Genomic DNA, 13,568 nt, shown 5'->3' on the forward strand with positions numbered 1-13,568 from the left:
ATTGCTAAAGGCGCCGTAAAACCCAACTCACTCACTCACTCACTCACTCTCTGGTTAGGTCATAGGATGAAAATATCGTATAATGGACTTTCATGGGACACGAACATACTCTGGCTAATTAAATCCAAAGTAACGTTGAGCGAAAGGAGAGTAATATGATCCCTGATCATCACCACTACTATTTTATTTTGTATCGTCATTGCACTGTCATTGAATGTAGTACTCGTTCGTGTAATGGCGGTGAACGTAATATGCAGTAATTTGTCTTGAATTATGAACCTAGTTAATTATATATAACATTTGATGTTGCCTTGTTTTGTTTCACATTGAAAACTTTTGTCAAGGTTACATAAGATGATGCGGAGAGTGAGTGATAAATACGTTACTGCTCTCGTCCACATTAAATATCGCAATTAATCCATTTCGACATTCACTCGTAGTAATACAACGATATTTAACGAGGAGTATTCTTGGGAAACTAGTTAGCTCGAGTGTAGAAACTCAATCTCTTGGGCATCAATTTCGACGCTGCCTGCACAAACCATTCTTCAAAGATAAGTATATTGCTTCAAGGTAGAAGTAAGACGGCAGCACTTTGTCCAGCGGTCAAGTTCTACAACTTCAGTGTACAATAACAGCGTACCCAGATTGCGAGGAACATTCTATCTCATGGCACAACATCGTGGAGTGGACCAATCTATGCCATCGTATCTGGACCGTGTGGATCATTGTATGTGACCGAGTCTAGATGGTGTGGACCATTGTATGCCATCGTATCTAGATGGTGTGGACCATTGTATGTCATCGTATCTGGATGGTGTGGAGCATTGCATGTCGTTGTATCCAGATGGTGTGGATCGTTGTATGTTATCGTGTCTAGATGGTGTGGACCATTGTATGTCATTGTATCCAGATGGTGTGGACTATTGTATGTCATGGTATCTAGATGGTGTGGACCATTGTATGTCATTGTGTCAAGATGGTGTGGACTATTGTATGTCATTGTGTCCAGATGGTGTGAACCATTGTATGTCATGGTATCCAGATGGTGTGGACCACTGTATGTCATGGTATCTAGATGGTGTGCACCATTGTATGTCATCGTATCTAGATGGTGTGGACCATTGTATGTCATTGTATCTGGATGATGTGGACGTTTGTATGTCATGGTATCCAGATGGTGTGGACCATTGTATGTCATGGTATCTAGATGGTGTGGACCATTGTATGTCATTGTATCTGGATGGTGTGGACCATTGTATGTCATGGTATCCAGATGGTGTGGACCACTGTATGTCATGGTATCTAGATGGTGTGGACCATTGTATGTCATTGTATCTAGATGGTGTGAACCATTGTATGTCATGGTATCCAGATGGTGTGGACCACTGTATGTCATGGTATCTAGAGTGAGTGAGTGAGTGAGTATGGCTTTACGCCGCTTTTAGCAATATTCCAGCAATATCACGGCGAGGGACAGCAGAAATGGGCTTCACACATTGTGCCCATGTGGGGATTCGAACCCGGGCCTTCGGCGTGACGAGCCAACGCTTTAACCACCAGGCTACCCTACCGCCCCCATGGTATCTAGATGGTGTGGAGCATTGTATGTCATCGTATCTAGATGGTGTGGACCATTGTATGTCATCGTATCTAGATGGTGTGGACCATTGTATGTCATTGAATTTGGATGGTGTGGACCATTGTATGTCATCGTCTCTAGATGGTGTGGACTATTGTATGTCATTGTATCTAGATGGTGTGGACCATTGTATGTCATTGTATCTGGATGGTGTGGATCACTGTATGTCATTGTATCTAGATGGTGTGGACCATTGTATGTCGTTGTATCTAGATGGTGTGGACCATTGTATGTCATGTATCTAGATGGTGTGGACCATTGTATGTCATCGCTATACTGAATATCATCACTAAATGAAACTGTCAACAAAATACTAATAAAGAGTAAGAGAATTATGACTTGCGGTGCACGTGTTGGAAGCATGAAGATTGCGTGCATATGGGGAAGTGAAATCACACCTGTGCCCGGCAGTTTACAGTATAAAAAACAACTTTCGATGACCTGCGAATATATAGAGAATCGCAGCCGAGTGTCTTTCGATATCAAACATATCACCACGAGTAGATAAAGTTACAAATATTAGAGGCTTGCCGGGGATATGTTTACTTTTATCAACGAGTGTTGATACATTTCATATCAGAAGGCACGAGGGTGAGATTCTATTTATCATACAAAAATCACTCTTCATTAGTTTCAAATAAACATTGTAAACCAATAGTGAGTGTTTTCCGCAATCTGATTGGTTAATTACCCTTGTCGAATATTGTTCGACATACCTGAAAATGATGGCCTAATAATCGCACATTAATACGTTGGCACTAATACCGTACTATTTTCGCTGCATGAATTTGCATAATTGAGGAACATTACCACCTCAAATTCTTTCTCTGGGATTTTGATACAATCTTTGAAGACGACAAATTCTTGGAAGAATTATTCAAAGATGATGGTGTATACAATCACATGGCACATAATCATATGTGATCAGATAATAGTAAAGTGATCAAAGAGCCATAAAATAATATCCTTAAATGATGTTTATTCACAAATGAACTGCTCTGCAAATTTCAAGCATTCGTGTATTTAATTTGGTACAATATTCCAAGTTTAAAGATTATTATTCAGCCAAAGAATAAGTTAATGATACACCAATGCCAGCACTCCGGACGTTTCCACTTCGAAATTCCAGCGCTAACGCTGACCCGGCTCCATCTTGTAAACCAAGCGTCCCTCCACAGTCCCGCTTTGCTAAGGTTGATGAGAATGGCCTGAGGGAAATAATTGATGGGTCATTATCGAAAGCAACTGAGAGAAACACAATTTTCTTCAGAGGTGTGCATCGTTTAACATTTTGTAAACAAACCAAAAGGAAGTTACATGTTAGTTACCTCCCTTTCACTAGACTGTCACACGGCTTCTAAACAGAATTATCAAAGGCATAAAAGCAAATATAGTTATTTTTCTCAAAAACAGCTTTCAACATGATTTACATCTGATCTAACACTGAATGATAATATCATGATATACTAAAATAGCAAAAAATAAATACTAATCGGTAATAATGAAAAGGTACTAATGCAGTCTAGGAAATCCCACTGACACAAGCCCAAGCATATCAAAACATTTAAAAATGTTGAAATCTTACCTTTTGTGTCCGGTTTCATCCTTCAAATTGTACAAATCCCACATGAATCCCAATAATGAATCTTTCTTTCAACATCCGAAATCTGTCGTCGATATCCGCGATTCTGTTGGGTACACCTCACTTCAGTCACGATGCGTTGGCAAAAATTCAGTCACAAATGATGAAAAACATATCCAAGAATGCCAAGTTGCCACACACATACACAAATCACTGCCTTCGCGCAACAGCCGTCATTCTGCTATCCCATGCCGGAATCGAGTTGGAAGTTTATAATCATACTGCACCGAATCGAGCAGTGTACAGAAGAGGTCGTACTCGGCCATTTTGCAGGGGTCTGATCGCCAACGCGTCGATTCTCGTTCCGTTGCCACTGTTTCATCATCTTGGCCCTTTTCACACTTGCAAACGCTAAAATTTGCCTATGTTGAATTCCAATGAATCCCGGAAATTGAACAAACCAAACTATTTATCTTCTAAATGAAATATCTGAACACAGTACTGCCATTAGACTTACAGTGTGGCGATGGCATAGCATTGTGACGTCATCAAGTTCATGACGTCATAGCATTGTGGGGGCATTATACAAAATCTACTGTCAAAACGATATCTCCCAGGAGATATCGTTTGATCTATCTACTACGATGTGACCGTGTTCTTGTCTGTAGTCGACATAGTACTATGAAGGCATTAGGTAAATTCACTACTGTACTAATGCAGCTACCTTTCCATGGCACTATAATACATCTCGTAAGACCCGATAAGGCCTAGATTTCTGTATATAACTTATGACAAAGCATGATTCAAAGCATTTTCTTTCTAATATCATTATTATTAGTATTATTACTACTTGAAATTTATTTTGTGACTTTTGTACTATGAATTATGTAACAGTATCATTGCATTATCCTTTGATCAACATTGGTACACCAACTGCCCCTATTTGTCCTATGAGATATCTGCTATAATGAGAACTTCTTCTCCTGCACTTGACAAGTACTATAAATCCATCGGGTAATCATAGCTGTATTAACCTTTGATAACTATTGATATGCCTGTTACCATTACTTGACTAACAGTAGAACATGGTTATAGCGAACACGGATATAGCGTACAAAGGGATATAGCGAACAAATGTAAAAGTCCCGTCAACAGTGCTTTATAATATCATTAAAATTATACGTGTATAACGAACTCGTGAGTAGCGAATTAACGGCTAAAACGAACTGATTTACTACCCCAATCACGATCCTTATAGCAGACTGTGGCGAAAAAGCGTCATAAGAAACCAATCTTTATCCAATAAAATCGCTTTTTACAACTGTGAAAATACTCTCGGCGAGGGTACAGTGATATTGTTGATGTTCCAGAGCTGTTGAACGATACCAGACACCACACGATTCACCTCGCATGTTATTCATACGAAGCTTCGAAAACGGAGGTATTTCCCGTTCTTGTGTCATGTTAACGACCGGAAAGCCTGATTACATAAAAATGAAAATATAAAAGAAAAAGGCACGGGCATGTAATGACATGTCACAAATAGAAACAAAAATCGCTACAGTTTTTGCTTCTTTCGTAAGCTTGCATTTTCATTAAAAAATATATTTATTTAAGTTGTAGTTGTATTATTTCAATTTTATTATAAAAATAAACTTCATATTTATCAACATGATATAGGTAATGTATGTGATTGTTTTTGCAATGTGACTGTACCTATACAGTACTATGAATGTACCAGGTAATGGCACAACGGTATTAACCTTCATAGACGTTGATATCTCACTGCCCGAGATCTGCAATATGTTTTGCTTTGTGAATGTTTTCTCTCTCTGTATTGGAAAAGCACTATAACATGACTACGTAAATACACTACTGTATTAATACAGCATTATACCATGGGATTATAACCTGTCAATAACATATGTCAATCTGTTCTCTATTAAATCAAACATTAAACTCTTTGCATGAGCATACCTGCCATGTTGTTGTATAAACTGTAACCCTGGCGTACTGAATTAAAAATGGAAAAAACCCCCAAAACAACAACTTCTTTTATTCGTGAGTGCGACGTTTCGATACAGATTCATAAATGCTAGACAACGGTACAACAATCAGTATCGAAACGTCGCCCTCAAGAATAAAAGACGTTGCTATCCAAAAAGTTTGTTCTATATAATAGACAACTTCTTACTTGCAGGATACAGCTTGTAGTTTGGAAGTCGACTGTACACCATCGTGTTGTCTGACTGCTGCATCATAGCAGTTCCCTAAACTATTCATTGTTAACTGATTACAATCGGTATTGATAGATATGATGCATGGACAATCAGTGTGAAAATGAGTTTGCACAAAATGCGAGATTTCTAAGAACACATTTGTTCTTTTAAGACACCCAAGATAGGAATACCTCACGATTAAACGTTGATCCTAAACAGCATATAGACACAATTGGTATCATGTCATGTTAGGCTGTATTGATCGAGTTTATTTTTCCCGAGTTCCAAGAATCAGCTTTCGTGGAAACTCATGGTGACACGCCTACTACTTGAATGGGAGCTAAAGTCCATTAGCCCAGCTTGTGCAACACATTAACCTGTTTGCCTGTATACTCTGTCGGAATGATATCTTGTTCTTTAATATCACTGATGTCACCTTGTTTGAAATGACAACAAAGAACAGTTCCACATAACCCACTAATCACTTAGTCAAGGAGTGAAGGAGGTCTGACGACCGTGACTCCTAAATGTCCACATTCATACATTGATTTACCCAACACCATGTTCTACACTCACATAGGTTTACTCTGTCTCAGTCCATCTCTCTTACTACAACGTCAACACCAAGTTCTACACTCATATAGGTTTACTTTGTCTCAGTCCATCTCTCTTACTACAACGTCAACACCAAGTTCTACACTCATATAGGTTTACTTTGTCTCAGTCCATCTCTCTTACTACAACGTCAACACCAAGTTCTACACTCACATAGGTTTACTTTGTCTCAGTCCATCTCTCTTACTACAACGTCAACACCAGGGTCTACACTCATATAGGTTTACTTTGTCTCAGTCCATCTCTCTTACTACAACGTCAGCACCAGGTTCTACACTCACATAGGTTTACTTTGTCTCAGTCCATCTCTCTTACTACAACGTCAACACCATGTTCTACACTCACATAGGTTTACTTTGTCTCAGTCCATCTCTCTTACTACAACGTCAACACCATGTTCTACACTCACATAGGTTTACTTTGTCTCAGTCCATCTCTCTTACTACAACGTCAGCACAAGGCAGAATAGGCTCGTCCCATAGTGGGGCGGTGATTCGTCTTAGTCCATTGAAAAGCTGTACCACTCTACTCGTGTTAAAGGTATCGTTTTAAATGATTCGAGTCTGACCTGGACTGTATAAGTTGTATGCTTCTCTCGAGGGATACCGTATTACCAGAGGGAGAAGTTTACAGCGTGTTATCTTACCGCCATGTTGAATGTACAAAATATCATTTTATTTCATTTAGAAGAGAGATAAGGTCGCTAACGACTGTATGACATGTAAACAAAATGGCGCCTGCCTCTCGACTGAATTTTTATAAATCAGTGAAACACATTCTGAGAAGCTTAAAACTGATATAAAAATGGTTAATTATGTTTAAGTTGAGTGTGCAAACGATTCAATGTATAAAATAGTTTTAAAAAAGCAGTGATAGTCGGTAAAATAAATGTGTTTACAGTGAACCCCAAAACGGTTTTCGAACTCCGTGCACTGCATGCGTGATATTATGACGTCATACGATTGTTAGTGATACAGCTTCTCGGCGAAGAGTTTGGCGGTTACCGTGGCAGCGGGTAATATTTTTTCCAGTTGTCACCCTCCTGGGAGGGGTGACACGGAAACTTGTTTAAGCGCCATTGCCCAATGAAATTAAAGTATTTTACATGAAGGTACGATAATGAGGCTTTAACAATGTTTCCCTGTTAAGATATCAGGCAGTATTTTATTCGCTCACAGTTTCCCTGCAGACAAATGTTTACTAGACAGTGTGTAATATAATACCAACAAACGTTATGGATAACAACTTCCTTTATTTCGTAAATGCGACGTTTCGAAACAGATTCTTATACCGTTTTCAAGCAGGAATGTAACATGAAGAGGAAGGGAAGTACATATAATGAACGTAACAAAGCAAACAACATAATTAACATCATTGGCTAAGCAATAAGCTGATACAGCCACTGAGTTGACAAAGGGACAGGGTGTAGAAGCCTGACATGTATAAATCCATAGAGACTGACTGTCTGATAACTGTCATACTGTTACCACCTGTTGGTAGAGGCCGCTGCGGTTAGAATGTCAACGAAGGTACACACAAATACCATATTCTGAAATTATAATATATATCATACTAACTTGATGCTTGCAGTAACACAGCCAGTGTATAAGAAGTTGACGCCACACTGTCTACGCGTATACCTTGTCACTACCCACTGCTGCCTTCATATCAGTCCTGGTCTAACTTTACATGTCAGGCGAGATACACGTATTCCTGGTTTGATGGCTATGACAGATAGCAAACTATTTTCGTTTTCCCATTCTGTCTTTGTAAAAAAATTATACGTACCCAACATGAGGGAGCACTTTTTTGCCTTTGGTAGACATGTGATAGGCAAACAACACCGGTTGACGGTGACATACACCACTAGCTGCATGTCACGTCATGTTGGCTGTCGTGGACGGGTATATTTATAACTAGAAACAGCTCTCATGGAAACTAATGGTGCCACGCCTAGCCGCCCATTGATTGTATCAATGCAAGGTAACACCTATTTTTTTGTCTTCAATGTGTAATCTGTACATTTGTTGGCCCATTCTGATTGAGGAGTTGTGTCGTCACGACATTGATATCTGGCTGTGTCAAATGAAATCGTGTCTCAATATAATCTGAACAAGGGCTAAATGCCACACCCCTGCACAACATTGTCGCTGTTGACGTCAACGCTGGTGAATCTTATGCTGGAAAGTCTAGTTGTTACCTACCTGTAATGTTGAATGCAATAAACCTGTCAAGCATGGACGCGATCTCTCTGGTTAGGTCATAGGATGCAAATATCATATAATACACTTTCATGGGACACGAACATACTCTGGCTAATTAAATCCAAAGTAACCTTGAAAGAAAGGAGAATAATACGATCCCTGACTTCATTGCTATAAACACCACTATTTTATTTTGTATTGTACAATGTACAATGAAGTACCCACTCGTGTACTGACGGTGAATGTAATATGCAGTAATGTGTTTTGTATCATGAACCTAGTTAATCATATATTACATAACATCCTGGTTTGGTTTGGGTTTGGGGTGTTTTTATTGTTATATTGTTTCTGTTAAATTCTGTGAGTGATTAATACATTACTGCTCTCGCCCCCATTTAATATAGGAATTACTTGTGCATTTCAAACCCTGTTGTAATCAATCCATTTCCATATTGTAATGGATATTCACTCATTTTCATACAAAGGTACATGAATGTAACGAGGAGTATTGATGGGAAAATAGTTAGCTCGAGTGTAGAAACTCGATCTCTTTGGCGTCAATTTCAACGCCGCCTGCACACATTATTCGTCCAGTGTGTGACAGTATGATATATATTGACCCCTGTCCCGCTTGTGGACTCGTGACGTCATTGTGATTGACGTTTCAATTGAAATTCTCCCGACTTGTTATGGTCTCATGATCCCTCCGTTAAAGTTTATATGTACCTTTGACATTGTTATCGTACTTATCAACTGGGATAATATTTTGACAAAGCACAGTTTCTTTATGTGGCTAGTATATATGGCATAAGGTCTCAACAGAATCATTACACGAAAAGAACATATTGTATTGTCCACCAGATTCATTCTAAACAGTTCTTTTTTGGTATAAACAATTCCGTGCAGAAAAAAATATATTGAACCTCTAACAGTTTCACATCTCTTAAATTCTTTCTACAAATATTTAAAATCAAATGCCAATCAAAATCAATACAGTCAATATTGTTTCCCATTTTTTTGCACACGTGAGGTTCAACATTTTCAGATAACAATTTATCATTAAATAATCTTGAACCTTTTCTTGGGGATATGAAATTCTTTTGGAGTGAATTTATAGCGAGGTCATTAATGTTTATGTATCTATATTCCTTTAAATTCTTTTTCCAAGGCTCAGGTAAAATATATATAACATATCCAAGATCTAAGTGGGTACCTTTTATATCAAATTTAAGCTTTAATTGATCAAAGGATATTATTATTATAGGATATTTATATAGCGCACATATCCACACACTAGTGCATGCTCAAGGCGCTGGTATTTTTCCCTCGATCATTGGATGTCAATATCAACTGGGACACATAGTCACACACTTTGTCCAACTTCACTGCAGGTTGCTGTACCCGCAACTAGGTGTTTGCACGTATTCATGTAGCCACCATCTGGACATATACCAACGGATTCGTGGGTTCTTTTAAGTGCACAGGGTTGTGTACTGTACACTAGGGGTTGTGACAACACGGAAAGAGTTTGCACACAAAGTTGACTCCAAGGTTTTTACACCCGGTCACAGGTGGGCTCGATCCCGGCACCTCAACCTCGCTGAATCAGTAGCCTGGCGCCTTAGCCAGCTCGCCCACTGCGCCCCCAGATATAAACCGATGTTTATCTAAAAGATCTTTGATAGTCAAGATTCCACTTTTAGCCCAGTGACTAATGATGTGATTTGAGTTTTTGAAATTGTTATTCAGCCATAGAGGTTGGGATAAGATTTCATTAATGATCTCTGCAACTATTTGCTCCATATTCTAGCATAACCTTTAAAGGACTCTTGCATGGGTTACCAGAATTATTTTTTTAAAGTATAGTTTGAGTGTAGATAATTTCATGGCGTTAACAAAGGTTTTAATATCAATCATCCGTATCCCCCCTACAAACCCGTTGATTTGGGAAGATATCAGAGAGATGCCCATTCTGAATAACACATATGTGTCATATGTTAAGACATTAATCAAACGTATAATCTTTGGACCCAAGCCAAATTATATTAGGACAGAATTGATACAATCCTTGGAAACTGTGTCAGTTCTTCTTCGAAATCAATCAAAATTAATAAACCTAACATGTCTCTTTTCTTAGTTTCAAACATCATGTTATATAATAGCCTTGTGTTTTCACTTAAGGTTCTGCTAGGTATTAATCCAGACTGGTTTTTATGTATCAGGGAATCAAGGGTAGTTTTTAACCGATTTGAGATACATGCACTTATTACTTTATACAGAGCATTAAATAAAGTAATTGGTCTCCAGTTCTTCAATAAGGTCCTGTTGTTATTAGCTTTAGGTATACAAGTGATAACGCCTTTCTTCATGGTAAGAGGCATCTTATTTCTTTTTGATACATCTTTGACCTTTAGTTCTTTCCAGGAGAATTGAAAGAAATCAATAGGAAATCCATCTATACCGAGTCTTTTGTTATTTTTCATACCGTAACTTTTTATTGCCAATGATATTTCATTTATGTCTAATTCTTTTTCCAATTTGTATCTCTTTTGGTGACTCAAGGTTGGAGTTATCACATTTTCTAAACAGGCATTATTCACCTAGTTATCAGGAGAAGAATACAGTTTTTATAAAACTCTTTAAGTTCATTAAGATTGCATCGCTGACAGTAATTTCTTCATTCTTATCTGTAATAATTTTATTAATTGACTTGCTGACATAATTCCTATTTTCTAAGTGACAGAAATATTTTGTTGGCTTTTCCCCTTCTTCCACAGGAAAAATAACTTGGTTTCCGGACACCGGAAACCTAACGGAAATGAAATGAAAACTTAACTTTCAGTTAGGTTTCCGGACCGTTTCCTTATTGAACATTTACGAAAATATTGTCCTTTTTAGTACAGTTATGTGTAATGTGCATAACCACTCCCAGTTAATTGTATCAGTATCTATCACTTTGAGAAAAAATACAAACGAAAAGCCAATGGGTAACCGAAACCTAATGGAGCCTTACCCGGTGTTCTTCAATAATTTATAAATTTAAGGCATCTGTGAGTGTACCTAACAAAACGTAAAGGAGACAAAGTAGAATCTTAAGTTTCCATAATTAGGTTTAACTGCTCCTGAAATTAATCTTGTTTCATGTGACAGTATCTTTTCTTTGAATTCTTGTGTACAGAAACACTGAGATCATTAAACTGAAACCTATACACATGGAATACATAGACAGTTTAACGTAGGTTAATGTAGGTTTCTGAATATATGCTGTATATGCTGGTATATAGAGTCAAAGTACGTTCGTTTCATTCAGGCTCCATCAAAGCTGGTTTCCAGTTGCTTTATGCAATGGAAACTTCCAATGATACATTACTGTAAGTTTTCATTTTTGGAAACTAACTTTGTTAGTTTCAGCAAAAGGAAACATCCGGAAACCAACAATCATAGTTTCCGTGAGCGGAAACCAACATGATTCTGGCATTACCCATTTTCAGGTAGGTTTCCGGAAAACTGGAAACGTATCTCTTCTTCCTTAATTTGTTGTACGGTAGTTCTGATTTTAATTTAGAAAGTTCAGATAGTAAGGCTTCATCTATGTTTTGAAAATATTTTCTAATAGTATCTTCACAGTCTCTTATTTTAGTTTCTAAAGAAATGAACCAAGTTGATATTGGACGTTATACTTGGAATATTCATCGTCGGATCCAGCTGAGCCTTCAGAATAGAGTCGGGATATTGATGATGTTCACTTTTCATTGTAAATGACGTGATGCACATGTCAGTCAGATGTCTCTGTCACAACGTTAAACCATTTGCCGAATAAAAGATAATCAATACTATACTTGTGACACCCTTTTATTAAACATTCCCTCCTGTTCTGAATAATGTATAATAGGCACATAAAGAAACTGTGCATACAAAAATGTAAAATCTAATTTTATCAAACCTGTGTAGACACATAAGGATTTAAACTCAGAGATTAGTGACATGTATCCAACATGCATGCATGTGCCACGTTCCGTGACGTCAGTGGGTTCGTCCTTGAGACGTGCAATACGTTGTTGCACGTGCATTCCGAGAAAGAGAAACAGAGCAAATGAATGCCACACAATGCTGTCACTTTGGAAAGCTCAACCCCTGCGCTTGCGATCGTTCAAAAAATGAAACGGCTATTGAAACGCATAGCATGCCAAGGCTCACGTCTGCACGTCATGAGGCCATTGGGATGGTACGTGGGGGGAATGTCTCATCGACAAGTGGCTGCACATTTCAACTGCCACCGGAACACCATTTCTGCACTAGTGAGACGCTGTCAGAACACACATCGATCGGCCACGTTCAGGATGTCCACGTGTAACAACGCCAAGACAGGACAGATGGATATGGGTGACCCATCTTCGCCACAGGTTTCAGACTGCAGTGATGACTGCCCGAACCATCCCAGGACTTCGCTGTATCCACCCCAACACAGTTCGACAACGTTTACGTCATCACGGGATCAGACCAAGACGTCCCACCATATGGCCTATCCTGACACAACGTCATCGACAAGCCCGCCGAATGTGGAGCCGAAATCATTTCCGCAGACCCTTGTTTTGGTGGAAAAATGTTGTTTTTCCAGATGAGTCCAGGTTTAACATTTCCCATAGTGATGGACGTCAACGTGCCTATAGACGCGTGGGAGAACGTTATGCACAGGCCTATGTCTTGGAGAGGAGTCGCTTTGGTGGTGGTTCCGTGATGATTTAGGGTGGAATAACAGCACGCCAAAGAACTCCTTTGGTGATTGTTCAGGGCAACTTAACTGGTGTGTGCTACAGGGATCAGATACTTCGACCTGTGGCAATTCCTTTTCTGCAACGTCATGGCCCTGGGTTAACATTCCAACAGGACAATGCCCGCCCTCATACAGCAAGGGTTGCTATTCATTTCTTGCAACACCACAACGTTGACTTACTGCCTTGGCCTGCAAATTCACCGGATCTCTCCCCGATAGAGCATGTTTGGTACGGGATGGATCGACGTCTACGCCGTCTTCCTCATCCTCCAGATAACGTCCTTGACCTTGCAACAGAACTTGAGAGAATCTGGCGTGACATCCCACAAGCCTTCCTTGCACGTTTGATAGGCTCTGTGCGTCGTCGATGCACTGCTGTTCTCAATGCCGATGGTGGACATACCCGTTATTGAGCTTGTGACATGGTCGTTTGACCCCTGTCCCTCTTGTGGACTCGTGACGTCATTGTGATTGTCTTTTCAATTGAAATTCTCCCGACTTGATGATTTCTCCATTTATGTTTATATGTACC

General features: G+C 39.0%; 1 protein-coding gene across 1 annotated transcript in view; it reads right to left on the reverse strand.

Moving 5' to 3' along the window:
• Window positions 1-13,568, reverse strand: part of LOC124288358 — a 163,043-nt gene that overhangs the window by 36,396 nt on the left and 113,079 nt on the right. The gene's annotated exons all lie outside the window — the stretch shown is intronic.

Source organism: Haliotis rubra, unplaced genomic scaffold (genome assembly GCF_003918875.1).
Source record: "Haliotis rubra isolate DU_JTF1 unplaced genomic scaffold, ASM391887v1 Scf416, whole genome shotgun sequence".
Classification (NCBI taxonomy): domain Eukaryota; kingdom Metazoa; phylum Mollusca; class Gastropoda; order Lepetellida; family Haliotidae; genus Haliotis; species Haliotis rubra.